Below are 15,575 nucleotides of genomic sequence, written 5' to 3' on the forward strand. Positions count from 1 at the left end.
CCATTCATCCTCAGAAAACATAAGGCCAGAAAGTATTTTCTTAAAGCTGAGCAGCCTATATGTTGACATCACTTTTCAAGTTTCATTAAATGAACAATCTTTGAAACTCTTGTGAATTTGAATATCTTTCTATTTAGTGAGAAAGATAATATCTTGACCACAATATTTCTTGATTTAAAACAGAATAAATTTAAAAAAGAAATCTATTGCATTAAAATACCAATTTAGAAATTATTCTGCATTTACTATTAGGAGTGTACTTAAAAATTCTGATTTATGTGGTATTATCATCTCTTGTAGCCACTATTTTCCTGACATTGTGGCATAAAAGTATATGACATTTGCTCAATGTCATAAAATTGAGCAAATCTTGAAAGTTACAAAATCCCTAATAGAGTATTTTTTTGTCTGCCTTCTATATGATTGCTTTTAAATTACAGATTAGTTGGCAATTTTAAAAGCTGTTATGAAATTAAAAAGTTTAATCAGAAGAGCACTAATTGTCTCTTAATTGGTGATTCTTGACCATTTAAATTTTTAGGTGCAAGGGACATTTCAGATTAAGAACATATTTGTTGCCTGGGCATACTTATATATTTCATTATTTAAAATTTGAGATAAATTTGTGAGTTCATCCCCTGCTGCTATGAAAGTGTGCCAGTACTAAGGGTACTGTGATGGGTCAATTTGCATTGATGCTTCTAATTTCCTTTTTGTCAATGGTATCCAGAGGCAGAGTAATGAAGCCCTGTTTGTTGAGCTAAAAAATTAAAAGGAAACTAGGTCACGAATTTGAATCTACAATGAAGAACTTCATAATTTTGGACAATTCAGTAAGACCTCAATTTCCTCAATATTTCCTTATTTGCTAAGTGACAGGCTGGGAGAGGAATTAATGAAAAATTTTTATTTGAAGTGTTCCATAATGTCGGCATTAAATTAGATGCCACTTCAATTCAGAATATGTTTTCCAGTTATTGTTTTTATTACTATTGACTGTGAAAATTATGAAACATAGCATCCTTGAATTGTAGATGTGAATAGTTTAGTTCAGCTTTTTCATAGTTCAATTCAGCTTTTTAGGCATCCAGCAGTCTTTATGTGCTTTACATAGAGCGTGCTCTACATAGAGTGATTCATTAGTTATGGTTTCTGTTCCAGAGAGATACATGATCTAGGAGATGGGACCCTAGAAATTTTTCTATTTCATAATATAGATGAGAAAATGACTTGATTTCCTTACTAAAATATATCTCAACAAGAATGTATGTCTCCCATTCTTGTCTGCCAATGATAGAAGGGGTGTTAGGGCATGGTGGGGAGTGGCTGCATTACCAGCCTGGCCACAGAATAAATGATCCATTAAGGATAGAGAACATCTAAATAGCCATCATTTTCATCTAATATTCCAACATAATTTCTGGAAAGAAGGGACAATGTAGTAAAGCTAGAGTGGATTGAGGAATCAGAAAGATATTGCTTCAAAACCTTGCTCTATACTATGCAAGCATTTTATGTTTGGGACAAATGACTGATGTTTACAGAAACATCATTTTTCTCATCTGTAAAATGTAAATAATGCAAAAAGGATGAAATGCAATAATAAGCTAAAACAATATCTCAGCTCCTTATTCTTAGTAGGTGTTCAAAGATAGTAGCTAGGAGAGAGGGTTAGGAAAAGGCTGCTATCTGGATAAGGGAGTGTAAGAGAACTGTGTTCCTGAGTGAAAGAAAAGGGCAAAAAGCTGTCTGTATGTAAGATCATGTGGTCAAAGATCAGAGATAAGAACTCTCAAATTGCACGAATTTCCAGAACCTTCATCATTTGCCTGCATTGGTTTCCATCACTTCCTCTTTATATTCTTCTCCATCTCTTTTCTCAGGGAGAACAGCAATGAAAATGTGTTGAATAATTACATTCTGTTCATTTACACTTCAGAACAAGGAAGGAGGATGGATTGGTGGAGAAGAAAGACTAAAGTGGGCACTGAATTTAGAATAAAGGTAAAGATAACCACTGAGAGGGAAAGGAATGCGGCTTGAAGACCTGAGGCACAGGGAAGAAAGTGAGTTGAGTGAGACCAAGATGTGACTGCAGTGGCTCAAGGTAGGATGCCCCTGATTTTCAAGCAGTGGTTTTCTGGGGGCCCTTATGTAGCAAGATTAGAGGTAAAAGCTGGAAACTTCTCTTAGAGGCCTGACCCTATTGGGGAAGCTTCTACTCCTGCATTCCTGAAGAAGATGAAGGGAATTTGATTTTCATTCCAGAAGTGAAATTTTAATAATCATGTAAAACTGCATGTAGCAGCCAGAGTAGAAAGAAATATAGAAGTGAAAGAAGCCACCCAGCCTGAAGCTTCCGGGAGGGCTATAGTGTCAGCTTAAAGGTTTAAAAATTTTCATCCCAATGAATGGAATCCTAATCACTATGCCTTAGTGTAAGTACAAGAACTCTGATAAGATTAATAAACTGCCTTTTTTGTTTTTCATAGCATATATGTAATATTTAAAATTTTTACTAATTGCCTAATGTCCAGAGAAATATGCATGTCTCTAACAGAAGCATCCCTCAGTATGCTAAATGGATTATAATGATTGTCTTATTTGGATTAATAAGTGATTCAAATGAAAGGAGTAGCAGACCAAATTAGAAATTATTAATTGGTACATTAGTGATTTGGGAAAGAAAAAATGCTTACACTTTTAACTGTTTTCTATTTGACTGTAGGAGGAAGTTTAATTTCCCTAAAATGGAAAAAAAATACTATTCAAAATAGTCTTTTAAGTAGAAGAATTAGGAACTGCTTTCCAAGTTTAAAAAAATTTTTTTTAGAAGTAGATAAGTTTCTAATTAGATATAGATATATCGATTGTTATATTGATTCATGCATTCATCGATCTTTATATCTAGCACACTAGTTTCCCTATCCTTCTGATATTCCCAGTTTAACCAGAAGAAACACACCTGTCAAACATTAGTAGAAGAGAGGGAAAGAATGTATATAGTAATTAAGGTCCTAGTTTGAGAGTCAAAGACTGGGTTGTGATTCTGGACCTATTGCTTACTTGCTATGTGGTCTTATGTAAATTATTGAATCTCTCTAGCCATTTATACGTGGATAAAATTAGATAAAATAATAATGCTGTTATGTAAAATAATGCTTGCAAAACACTTTACACATTATATAGTGCTTAGTAAGCACTTTCTTTGGTCTCATTATTAATAATCTTGAAGATAATTATAACAATAGTGAAAAATTATTGGTAAAAATCTAATGATAAGAAAGCAATGACCTGATTAAAAGTAGGCAAAAGATTTGAACAGATACTTCACTAAAGAAGAGATACAGATAACAAATAATCATACTGAAAGATGTTCCACATCAAATGTCATCAAAGAAACGCAAATTAAAATGACATACCACCACACATCTAATAGAATGATCAAAGTGTAGAATACTGACAACACCAAATGCCGACCAAGGTGTGGAGCAACAGGAATTCTCATTCGTGGCTGGTGGGAATGCAAAGTGGAACAGCAACTCTGAAAGACAGTTTCATAACTTCTTGTAAAACTAAAAATATGCTTACCATATGATCCAGCAATTGCATTCATTGGTTTTTATCCAAATGAGTTGAAAATTTATGTCTATATAAAAACCTGCACACAAATGTTTATAACAGGTTTATTCATAATTGCCCAACTTAGAAGCAAGATGTCTTCAACAGGTGGATGAATGAACAAACCTTGGTACATACACATGATGGAATATTATTCAGTGATAAAAAGAAATGAGCTGTTACTAAGTGAAAGAACCCAATCTGAAAGCTGTGCACTGTATGATTCCAAGTATACGACATTCTGGAAAAAGCTAAACTAGGGAGAAATTAAAAAGATCAGTGGTTATCATGGGTTTGGGGAGGGGGAGGGATGACTAGGTGGAGCATAGAGAATTTTTAGGGCAGTGAAACTATTCTGTATGATACTGTAATGGCTGATAAATGTCATTATACATATGTGGAAACTCAATGTACAGCAGAAAAAGTGAATTCTAAGGTAAATTATGGACTTAAATAATAATAATAAAATATCAATATTGTCTCATCACTTCTAACAAATGTACCTTATTAATACAATATGTTAATGATAGTAGGAATTGTGTGTGTATAAGGAGAGAGGTAAGGGAGTATATGAGATCTCTCTTCTTTCTGCTTTAAAATATAAAGTTATTAATTAAAAAACACTGGACATAAAAACAAACTTAAGAATACAAGACACTGGTGTTCAAAGTAACAGAATCAAACTGGTATCAGACTTCTCAAAAACAATTGCATAATGCTTTCAAAATTGAGGGAATAAGATTTCAAAAATAGAAATGTATACCTAGCCAACTGTCACTTAAATCTGAGTAGACTAAAATCATTTCTGAACACAAAAGAAAAATAAGACTGTTGGTTCTATGACCAAAGTGTGCAAAGTATGTAGTGAGGCAGAAAGGAGAAAGCATTGCTACTTTGGGAGAGATTAGGAAATGCTTGACAGAATAGCTCTTGAATCTAGAACCGAGTAGGCAGTTGACAAATGGATAAGTATGGGAAATATTTACAGGTCAAAAGGAGTGGAAGGAACAATGATATCAAGAATCAAGCATCCTAGGGAAGAGGAGGCAAGCGCATGCGTGCCGTCTTCAGGACAATGCCGTCGCTTGGCCCCCGGGGTCAGAGGAGCATGTGACAAAGGCCCAAGGAGGCCTAGGAAGCTGCCCAGGCCAAGCCCCAGCCCCACTTCTGGGCAGTGTCTCAACCCTACTCTGGCCAGGGCTCTGGCCAAACGCAGCGGTAAGAAATAGAGTGTCCTGCAGCGCCAGCCTGGCCAGGAAGAAACATGCAGGGAGCTCCAGCCAATTCCTCCTAGCAGGCTGCAGCCCTAGGGAGTGCAGCTGGGGGGTGTTCTGGGAACCCCAGCTGTGGCTGGAACTTTGGGGTACCCTCCAAAAGCCGGTAGGAAAGCCCCAGTCCTCACAGTGAGTCCTCACTTCTCACCATAGGTTGTCCTGAGGGAAGCTCCAGCACCTATTGGCAGTGTCCTGAAACATAATAAGAATCTGTGGAACACAATGTTTTTTATATATATATATATATATATGTATACACACACACACACACACACACACACATATATATGTGTGTGTGTGTGTATGTATATGTATATGTATGTATATGTATGTATGTATATGTATATATGTATGTATATATATGTGTATATACGTATATACATATATACACACATATATATACATACATATATATATACATACATATATATACATACATATATATTCATCTTTAGAGGAGTTAGATCTGGGTGACTGTGATACGGGAATGCAAAGTGTGATAGCATTTGCTACAATCCTAACTCAAAACCAAACAAAGGAATAAACATAAAGCGACCTACACTGTACAATGAACAGAAAAAGTCTAAAGTTCATCTAGGCTACAAGTTAAAAGAAAATCACTGCCTCGTTGAACTACACATGTATAAGCATGATATAAGAAATTGAAGTATAAAACAGTTATGTGATACACTGTATCTGAACAAAAGCCTGTGCTACCTTGATGCAGCTGCAATAAAATAACTTGTGATGGAATGGTGTTTTGGGCTGATGTACTGAAAAGCAATACTACTTTGGAAGTAATAGATCTTTCTTTCAACACAATAGAAAATGCAGGAGCAAAGAATCTCAGTGAAAGTCTTGCTTCATACAACAGGAATCTTAAAAAATTGTCAGTAGTCAGCAGCAAATAGAGAGAGAAGGACTTGTTATACACAATCAATGAAAACAAATCCCACACTCTAATATCTATATTTGAGGAAGCAAATTTAATGAGGCTACATGTGTGGCATATTCAGACTTACTCAAATAGGCTTCTGTAATCAGACAATACAGTTGTGGAGCCATTCGTAGTGGATGGACGTGTGTAACTTGCAGAAGTGTCCAATGGCCTTAAAATCATTATTACTGGACACCAGCTTATGGGGAAGCTTGCAGCCACTCCACTGATGCAGGTTTTAGTCTTGTACCAGTAAGGCGACATCTTTAATAATCAAACTCTAAAATAGTTTTCACATATTTTTCTTATTATATTCACAGAGATTAAGATATTATTGCCTATTAAATTTCTCTTTCATTAATTAGAATGTTATTTTTGTCAAATTTATAAAAGATATGACTATATTAAACTTTGTATAACTGTCCATTAAAAAAATAAAGTATCCTGGTACATTCTGGAAACTACCAGTAGTTTCATATGGCTGCGATTTAGAGCAATAATGGGAGATATAGTGAGGATAAAACTAAGATGTAGAGAGGTTACCTTATGAAGGCTAGTAGGTCATGACAAGCTTCTATACTTTACCTTTTAGACTAGGGAATGACAAACTTTCTCTGTAGGTGGCCAGGTAGTAAATATATTTGCCTTTATGAGCCATGTGGTCTTGTTTACCACTGCTCAACTCAGCTGTTGTAGCATGAAAGTAGGCATATACAATATGTAAATGATTGGGAGTAACTGTGTTCCAATAAAACTGTATTTACAAAACCGGGCAGAAGGCTGAGTTTGACCTGCAGGTCGTAGTGTGTCAACTGCTGTAGTAAACAGTAGAGAGTTAAAAAAAAAAAGAGTTTTCAACAAACAAATGGACATCATAATATTCGAGTTTTAGAAAAATTATCTTGATTGTGCAAAGGATGTACCAGGCAATAATAGGACTAGAGAGAGGAGGATTAATTAAGAGACTTTGGTAACAATACAGCAAGATACAAAGACATTATGATTTACGGCATTATTGATGGAAATAGTGTGATGAAGAGATAAAAGATGTAAAGAGACTGCAATTAATAAAATGGTCATGGATTAGAGTACGTGAAAGACAATGCCAGCTGCTTTAGCTTCAGTGACACAGTATTTCTTTCACTGAGCTAGAATAAGAGAAAAAGAACTGTATTTAGTAGAAAGATACTGAGTTTAGTTTTGAGGTGCCTGGAGTTCATCTAGATATCTGAGTTATTGTTATATGAATGAGTCAAAGATGAACTCTATATATCGGCCTCTCCATAGCTTATTTTTTCACAACAGGTTGAGACTCATTAGCGCAAAAGCCACCCAATGTCAAACTGAAAATTTACACATCTAATTGTTTTAAATATAACCTAAACAAGCAGATTTCTAGAGATTTAGAGCCTGCTTGCTTTGCATATCCGACGAAACTGCACTCAACATCTGCTAGCTAGAGAAAGATAAAACCCCTGGTGCTATTAAACTGTTAAGCGGCTGCTGCTTTCTGGAACTCTGACCCAGAGATTCCCTTCTGTGCCACTGACAAGTAAGCCCCCTCTAGACATGTCAGTCCCTTCTCTGACCCTCCTTTTCCCTACGACAGCCCCTGCCTTCCTCCCTAGTGGTTTCATGCTATGAAGGACTTCTCTCACAAGCAAACCTACCAAAATATCACTAAAATAAATCTTGTGGGTACTATTGCCATCTCCTGGTTATTTTTTTTTTTTTCTTCATCCAAGTCTCCTCAACCTCCTATAGTTACCAGAGGTCAAATTAGGCCAGAAATGAACACATTTCACTGGATTTGGATATTTGGGGCTCTTCGAAGGAGTATTTTCAGTGGTATCATTGAGACAGAAGTCTGCTGATAGTTGAAAAGTGACTAGAAAGTGAGATAAGTGTTGAAGTCTTAGATATAAACACTGAAATGGATTACTGAGAGACACAGAGGCTCTTGATGAAGATGGAGAGCAAGTGGCAATTCACACGGTGTATGGTTTTCTCTAGTAGGCTGCACACACACAGAAAGGTAACCAGAGAAGGACAAATAGTGTTGATCTGAGGAGGAAGATTTAAGGGGAAAAATCTTAGACAAACTAAGGGATGAAACCATTGGAGATGTTGGTGAGAAGGTTTTGGTGTGTTAAATCATATTGTTTACACTGGATAAGGAAAACCATGAGTCCTTTACTAGACCATGGACCTAAAATAGAAGTAATTTAAAAGATATGGATTCCCAAAGAGCATCAACAGCAGGACTCTTGGGAATGAGTGATAGGAAAGCTGGATAGGCATATCATTATAAAAGCTCATATCTGGTGCTGTGGAAAGAAAACTAGGCTTAAAAATCAACCTAAGTTCTGACATGTGATTCTTTCATGTCCTAGCTGGTAGACTTTTGACAAATCATTCATTGCCTCCAATCTCAGTTGAATGGAAAAATGGAAAAATGTATTTATCTATGGAATTCAAATGTATTTATCTATAGACTCAAGTATAATAACAGATGTGTTGATATTTTATGTATATGTAAGATGGATGTACTACAAGTCCTTTGGACTGTTATGTCCATATTACTCTTGATTCTCTTGCTATAAGAATACAGAAACATTCAAATCAATGCTTTTTAATCCTGACTGCTTATTATAATTTTCTACAGAGCTTTTAAAAAATACATATGCTTGGCTCTTGGCTCTCAATTGAGATTCAGAAGGGGATTTGTATTAAAAAGAAAAAGAAAGAACAAAAACCCTTCTCAGGTAATTCTCAAGTGTGATTCTAACAATAAGAACCCCAAACTCTTAAAATTGAACAGAAGAAAACAAATTCCTGAATATCTGACTGGTAGTTTTTCTGAAATAGTAGAAAGCTTTACTTTGATTATTTTTGAAGAAAACAAATATTGTGAGAAAAATTAAATATATTTTTTCCTCAAGTAATATTGACATGTCTTATTCTGTTTTACAAATTTATGAGGAACTTTGGCTTATCTTCCTCATAAATACATTCTCATTAAAATATTTTTTATGGTAAATAAGTAGCAAGAGTATTACAATCCAAGAGTATTACAGTTTTTGGATTGAATGGCAGAGATAATGGAAGTAAAATATGGCTTTCTGAAATTTTGCATTTTAATATAATTTTTATTATGTTATGTTAAAAAAATTTTCTATAACATATACATTATTTCATTTTGTACACACAATACTCCTTCCCTTCAAAGGTGAAGATGGTTATTTTTGTTATTCTTAACAAATGCTGAAACCAAGATTCATGGAGTGACTTACTGAAGGTCACACACCTAGTAAGTGGCCAAGCTAAAATTCAAAGGCAGATGATCTTCCTTAAAATGTCACACTATTGAAAAAGTTCCTAAAACTGAGAGACAAAGGCAAAATACGAGCCAGGTCCAGTGTGGCTGAGTTAAAATGATGAGTTTGGTAACATTAGGGAAAATGTCAGAATAGGTAATTCCAAAGGTCTGTTTCTTCACAGAAATAATGAAAAATTGAGCAAAAAATTCATAATCAATTTCGTTAGAACTCTGGAAAACAGTCAAAGGTTTACAGAAAACAAACAAACACTAAAAAAGAAAAAGGCAACACAAAAATGGTAGGGAAGTTTAGTGGCAGTTTTACCTACTCTTGTCCCCCCACCCCCCAATTCCTAGCAATGGTTTCAAAGACAGAAGTTCCCAGTAAGAGGACTTGGGCTCTAGTCCAAGTCCTCTTACTGGGAGGGAAAAGAGCAGGCCTTATTCTCAAAACTCTTTTGTTTGTTTTGATCTGTTTGGGGGTCACCTGATGGACTGATTCAAGGTACTTGCCTTTGTTTTACAAAATTTAAAACTTTTTTAGGTCAGAGCAGCCACTTTGCAGAAGGCATTTTTTTTTTAAATCAATCAATCAATTAATTAATTTTTATGGTGACATTGGTTAACAAAATCCAATAAATTTCAGCTGTACACTTTAACAGTAAGGCATATATATATTTACACTGTGTGCTCACCTCTCATAGTTAGATTTCTTTCTGTCACCACATATTTGACCCCCTTTACCCCGTCTACATCCCCCTTCCTCCCACACCCCCTACCCTCTGGTAACCACTAGTATATGGTCCATGTTCAAGGCTAGAGGCTTTTGGGGGGGGTTATTTTTTATTTTTTAATTTATTTATTTTTATTAAGTTTATTGGGGGTAACATTGGTGAATACAATTATATAATTTTCAGGTGAACATTATAATTTAACATCTATATATTTTAATTTAACATCTATATATTCTATTGTGTGTTTACAACCCAAAGTCCAGTTTCCTTCAGGTACCATATATTTGATCCCCTTTACACACTTTACCCTCCACCTACTCCCCTATATTTGATCCTCTTTAACTGTCTACCTACACTCTCCTCCCCACCCCCTACCCTCTGGTAACCACAAGTCTATAGTCCATGTTCACAAGTCTCTGTTTGTTTTTCCCGTTCATTTTTGCTTTTAGGTTTATATCCCACATATAAGTGATATCATGTGATTTTTAACTTTTCTGTCTGGCTTATTTCCCTAACATGATTATCTCAAGGTCTGTCTATGTGGTCGCAAATGACAGTATTTCATCTCTTCTTATGGCTGAGTAATATTCCATTGTATATATGTACCACAGCTTTTTTAGTCACTCATCTATCATAGGACATTTCAGTTGCTTCCACATCCTGGCCATGTGAATAATGCTGCTATGAACTTCAGTGTGCAAATATCTTTTTTGGATATGGGTCTTCGAATCTTTGGGGTAAATACCTAGTAGAGGGATTGCTGGATCATATGGTAGATCAATTCTTAGTTTTTTGAGGAACCTCCATACTGTTTTTCATAGGGGCTGTACCAATTTGCAGTCTCACCAGCAGTGTATAAGAGTTCCTTTTTCTCTGCATCCTCTCCAACATTTGTTATTACTTGTCTTGTCGATTATAGCTATTCTACCAGGTATGAGATCTCATTGTGGTTTCAATTTGCATTTCCCTAATAGCTAGTGATGTTGAGCATCTTTTCAAGTATTTGTTGGCCATTTGTATGTCCTCTAGGGAGAAGTGTCTATTCAGGTCCTTTGGCCATTTTTTTGATTGGATCATTTGTTTTTTATTGTTGTTGTTGTTATTGAGTTGTATGAATTCTTTGTATATTTTGGATATTAGGCCCTTATTGGAAGTGTTGCTTGCAAATATATTTTTCCATTCAGATGGTTGTCTCTTTATCTTGTTGGCGGTTTCTTTTGTTGAGCAGAAGCTTTTTAGTTTGATGTAGTTTCATTTATTTTAACTATTTTAACTTTTACTTCCCTTGCTTTTGAGGTCAAATTCATAAAATAGAGGGCATTTTTTAAAAAAACATTTTAAGGCAAATGAACAATGTCTCTGTTGCGTGTGGCTTACGATTATTGTCAGCACAAACAACAGACATGTTGAAAGCCTGCGAGAAAAGTTAGGGAAGAAATTTCATTTGGAAATTTGGGAATGGAACACACCCATGTGTATTAGGGAATTTATTAAGTCACATGCTGGCCCAGTGTGCTTGCTCAGGAAATACCTAAGAAGACCCTAAGCTTTCATCTCTGGCTGACCTCTAGGCTCAGCCTAAACAGAAAGTAAAGACTAAGGCAGAGTTCAAAATAGCCTAACTAAACATTAAAGGTGTGCCCCAATACAGAGACATTAAGCAAAGACTAAGAGAATTTTTTTTTCTTTTTTTCTTTCTTCTTTCCAAGTGGTCAAGGTAAAAATGCTAGCTGATCACAAGAAAAAGGAACAGAGACTTCAGAGACCAGAAATGACAAAAAATATAAACTTTACAAAAATAATTTAGTAAAGTCACTAAACAAACAACTATACACAAAGAAAGAAAAAACAACAACAACAAAAAACAAACTGAGGAGGGAGGAAGAACCAGATTTCCAGAGTTACCACATTATAATATTCAAGATGTTCAAATTTCAACAAAAAATAATAGGCACACAAAAAAACAAGGAAGTATGGCTCACACACAGGAGTAATTAACATAAACTGTCCCTGAGAAATCATAGACATTGCATGACTTAATAGATACTTTAAATCAACTGTGTTAAATTATGCTCCATTAGCTAAAAAAAAAACCCGGAAGAATGATTTATCACCAAATAGAAACTATCAATAAGGAGATAAAAATTATAAAAAGTAACCAAACGAAAATTCTGCAGCCGAGAAATATAGTACCTGAAATGGAAAATTCACTGGAGAGTTTCAATAGCAGATATGAACAAGCAGAAAAATCAGCAAACTTGGAAATAGGTTAATTGAAATGATCCAATATGAAGAGTAGAAAGAAAACAGAATGAAGAAAACAAACATAGCCTGAGACCTGTGAGACACTCCAGAACATTCTAATATACCCAAAATGGAAGTATCAGAAGTAGAAAAGGGAGAATGAAAAAGAAAGACTATTTGGAGATAATGTCTCAAATTTGATAAAAACCACAAATACATACATCCAAGAATTCCAGTGAACTCCAAAAATGTCCTAAATTTGATAAAAAACACAAATACATACATCCAAGAATTCCAGTGAACTCCAAAAAGGATAAATGAAAAAGAGATCCATACCAACGACATTATTATCAAACAGTTGAAAGTGAAAGATAAAAAGAGAACCTTGAAAGCAGCAATAGAGAAATACATACAACCAGCACTGCCAACACTTAACTTGCCCTGAATTTTGCAATGGATTCTTAGGTATGAAGCCAAAAGCACAAGCAAAATAAGTAAATAAGTAAATAACATCAAAATTGAAAACTTCATGTACTTAAGAATAGTATTAAGAAAGTGAAAAGTCTCCCTACAGATTTGGAGAAAATACTTGCAAATCATATATTTGATAAGGGTCTAGTATTCAGAATATATAAAGAACTCTTAAAACTTACCAAAAAGACAAATAACCCAATTAAAAATTGTTAAAAGACTTGAATAGACATTTCTCCAAAGATATACAAATGGCCAGGAAGCATATAAATAGATGCTCAACATCATTAGTCATTAGGGAAATGCAAATCAAAACTGCGATACCACTTCATATCCACTAGGATTGCTAAAATTTAAAAAACAAACAAACAAACAAATGTTAATGAAAATGTGGAGACGTTTGAACTCTCATACATATCTAGTAGGAATGTAAAATGCTACAGCTGCTTTGGAAAATGGTTTAAGGGTTCCTTAAAAAGTTAAATATAAGTCTACGGCTATGCCAACCTGAACGTGCCCGATCTTGTCTGATCTCGGAAGCTAAGTATGGTTGGGCCTGGTTAGTACTTGGATGGGAGACCACCTAGGAATACCAGGTGCTGTAGGCGTTTTTAAAAAAAGATTAAACATAGAATTATCATTTGACCCAACAGTTCAACTCCTAGGAATATACCCCAAAGGATTGAAAATAGATAATCAAACAAATGCTTGTTCATGAATGTTCTAGAAGCACTATTCACAATAGTAAAAGGTCAAAACAATTAACATGTTCATCAAAGGATAAAAGGATAAACAAAATGTGGTATATATACAATGGAATTATATTCACCCATAAAAAGTAGTAAAATACTCATGCATTCTACAATGTGGATGAACCTCAAAACCATTTTGTTTACTGAAAGGAGGTCAACACAAAAGGTCACATATATTATGATTCTGTTTATATGAAATGTCCAGAATAGATAAATCCATTGAGACTAAACCCAGATTAGTGGTATTAGGGGATGAAGGGAGTGGGGAATGGCCATTTACTTGATTTTCTTTCGAGGTGAGCAAACATTTTATAACTTGATAGGCATTGGTTATACAACCTTATGAATGTACTAAATGCCATGAAATTGTACACATTAAGATAGTTAATTTTATGTTATATGAATTTTTCTCTATAATTTTTTAAAATGTCCCAAAATCATAAATACTAAATCTTTGCATTTTTCTGAGCTTTGAGTGAATTATCCTAAATTGGTTTCAGAGAGAACAATTCCTCTTCCTTGACTGATGGAGGAACAGTGGAGGGAGGCAAGTAGGTACGATTAAGAGACATCTGGGGAGAATCACTGTAATTTAAAATGGCCATAATATTTTTACCCTTAAAGAAAATCAGTCCAAAATACAGGACACAAAAGTGAAAATGTTTGTAATGTCACTATAAAGCCAAGTTTTCTGTCTGTAATGGCCCTTTCCTTTACTGAATCATACAGTTTTGGAGGAAGGAAGAACCTCATCTAATTCAAGCTTTCATTATTTACTTGCGTGTATAAAGCCCAGAGAGGGAAGATTACTATATCAATACAGATGGCATGGCATGATCAAAACCAAGGATTGTCAGTTAACAACCCACCATTTTGTAGTACTTGATATATACATAAGGCCACATACTAGTAGCAGCTGGAGTTCTGGTGTATAAGACACAGGGGACGCATATCTCCCATCCTTATTTAAATAATCCTCAGGGGAGATTTATATTCCCTTGATGCACTTATGGGCCATTTTGGGATAGTAACTCCTTGAAACTTAAAAATCTCTAGCTGGATTGGATAAGAGGAAAAATGAAGGTCTTTCCTCAAAAGATTATTTCAATATCATAAAAATGATATAGGAAGATAGGACTTGTATGCAAGTTAGAATTTCAGTATAAAGCTTAGCATTAGAATTTGAAGAGATGGCACCTGAGAAGAAAACTTATAGAAACTAAAATCTGTGTTTTTCAAAGATGTTTCTCTTGCCTAGAAAGTCTACCCCTCCTCTTCTCCTCTTTTTTCCTTGGCTAACAAAACATAGTTTAGATCCTGCTGCATCTCAAAAGCTTTTACCTCATGTATTTCTCTTTCCTTAAAAGTCCTGATGTTCTTCCTATGTAAATAACTTATTTACTATTTATTATAAAAATTCATATATTGGAAAGTAACTATATATTTCTCATCATCACCAATTAGAATGCAAATTTCTACAAGGAAGTACCATAACTATCAACTATTTACTATGGTTTGATTTACATAATTTATCACTTAATATAGCCAGCCTTGTATGTAAGTAGGCTCAAATGAACTGATGTTAACTTTTAATTAAACTAATTTGTGATAACCTTCTAGTAATAGATCTAATATCCACTACCCAGTAGTTATGGTAGTGAAAAAACAGAGCCTTCTGGACTCTTAAGGAAAAAAATCCATGGTGGTGAGTTGAAAACTTTCAGTAAAGTTCATGATGATTTCAAAGAACATGCATTCCACTACCACTACTCTGCCTGTCCACATAAGAGGGTTATTCTGAAGTCTCATATTTCCTTGATCTTTCCATGGCAGCCTGCAAGAGACCTTTATGCTATTGTATAATCATATTGTATAATCATATCATTCTTCTCCAGAATTCAAATTATATTGATGAAATCAAGTTCCTTAGTTCAAAAACTGAATTTTTATAGCATTCATTATTAATATTTTTTCTATCCTCTGCTTTTAGCTAATAGCTGTATACTGCTTTAGATATTATAAAATATTTTTACACTTATTGTCATATTTAATTTTCACAAAATCTCTATGAGAAAAAAATCACCCTGATTAAGATTACCGAGGCTCATTGAATGAAGATTATTTTCCCCAGTTCATAGAGTTAATAAGTCAGCTGGTACTCAACTGCAGAATCATTATGCATCCTGCAAGCCTTCTTTGACTGGATCTCAGTTACATACTCTT

General features: G+C 34.6%; 2 pseudogenes; both read left to right on the forward strand.

Moving 5' to 3' along the window:
- Positions 1–5,346: 5,346 nt before the first annotated feature.
- Positions 5,347–6,102, forward strand: LOC105288980 (annotated as a pseudogene).
- Positions 6,103–13,089: 6,987 nt separating this feature from the next.
- Positions 13,090–13,208, forward strand: LOC111736595 (annotated as a pseudogene).
- Positions 13,209–15,575: the final 2,367 nt, after the last annotated feature.

Source organism: Pteropus vampyrus, unplaced genomic scaffold, assembly GCF_000151845.1.
Source record: "Pteropus vampyrus isolate Shadow unplaced genomic scaffold, Pvam_2.0 Scaffold20, whole genome shotgun sequence".
Classification (NCBI taxonomy): domain Eukaryota; kingdom Metazoa; phylum Chordata; class Mammalia; order Chiroptera; family Pteropodidae; genus Pteropus; species Pteropus vampyrus.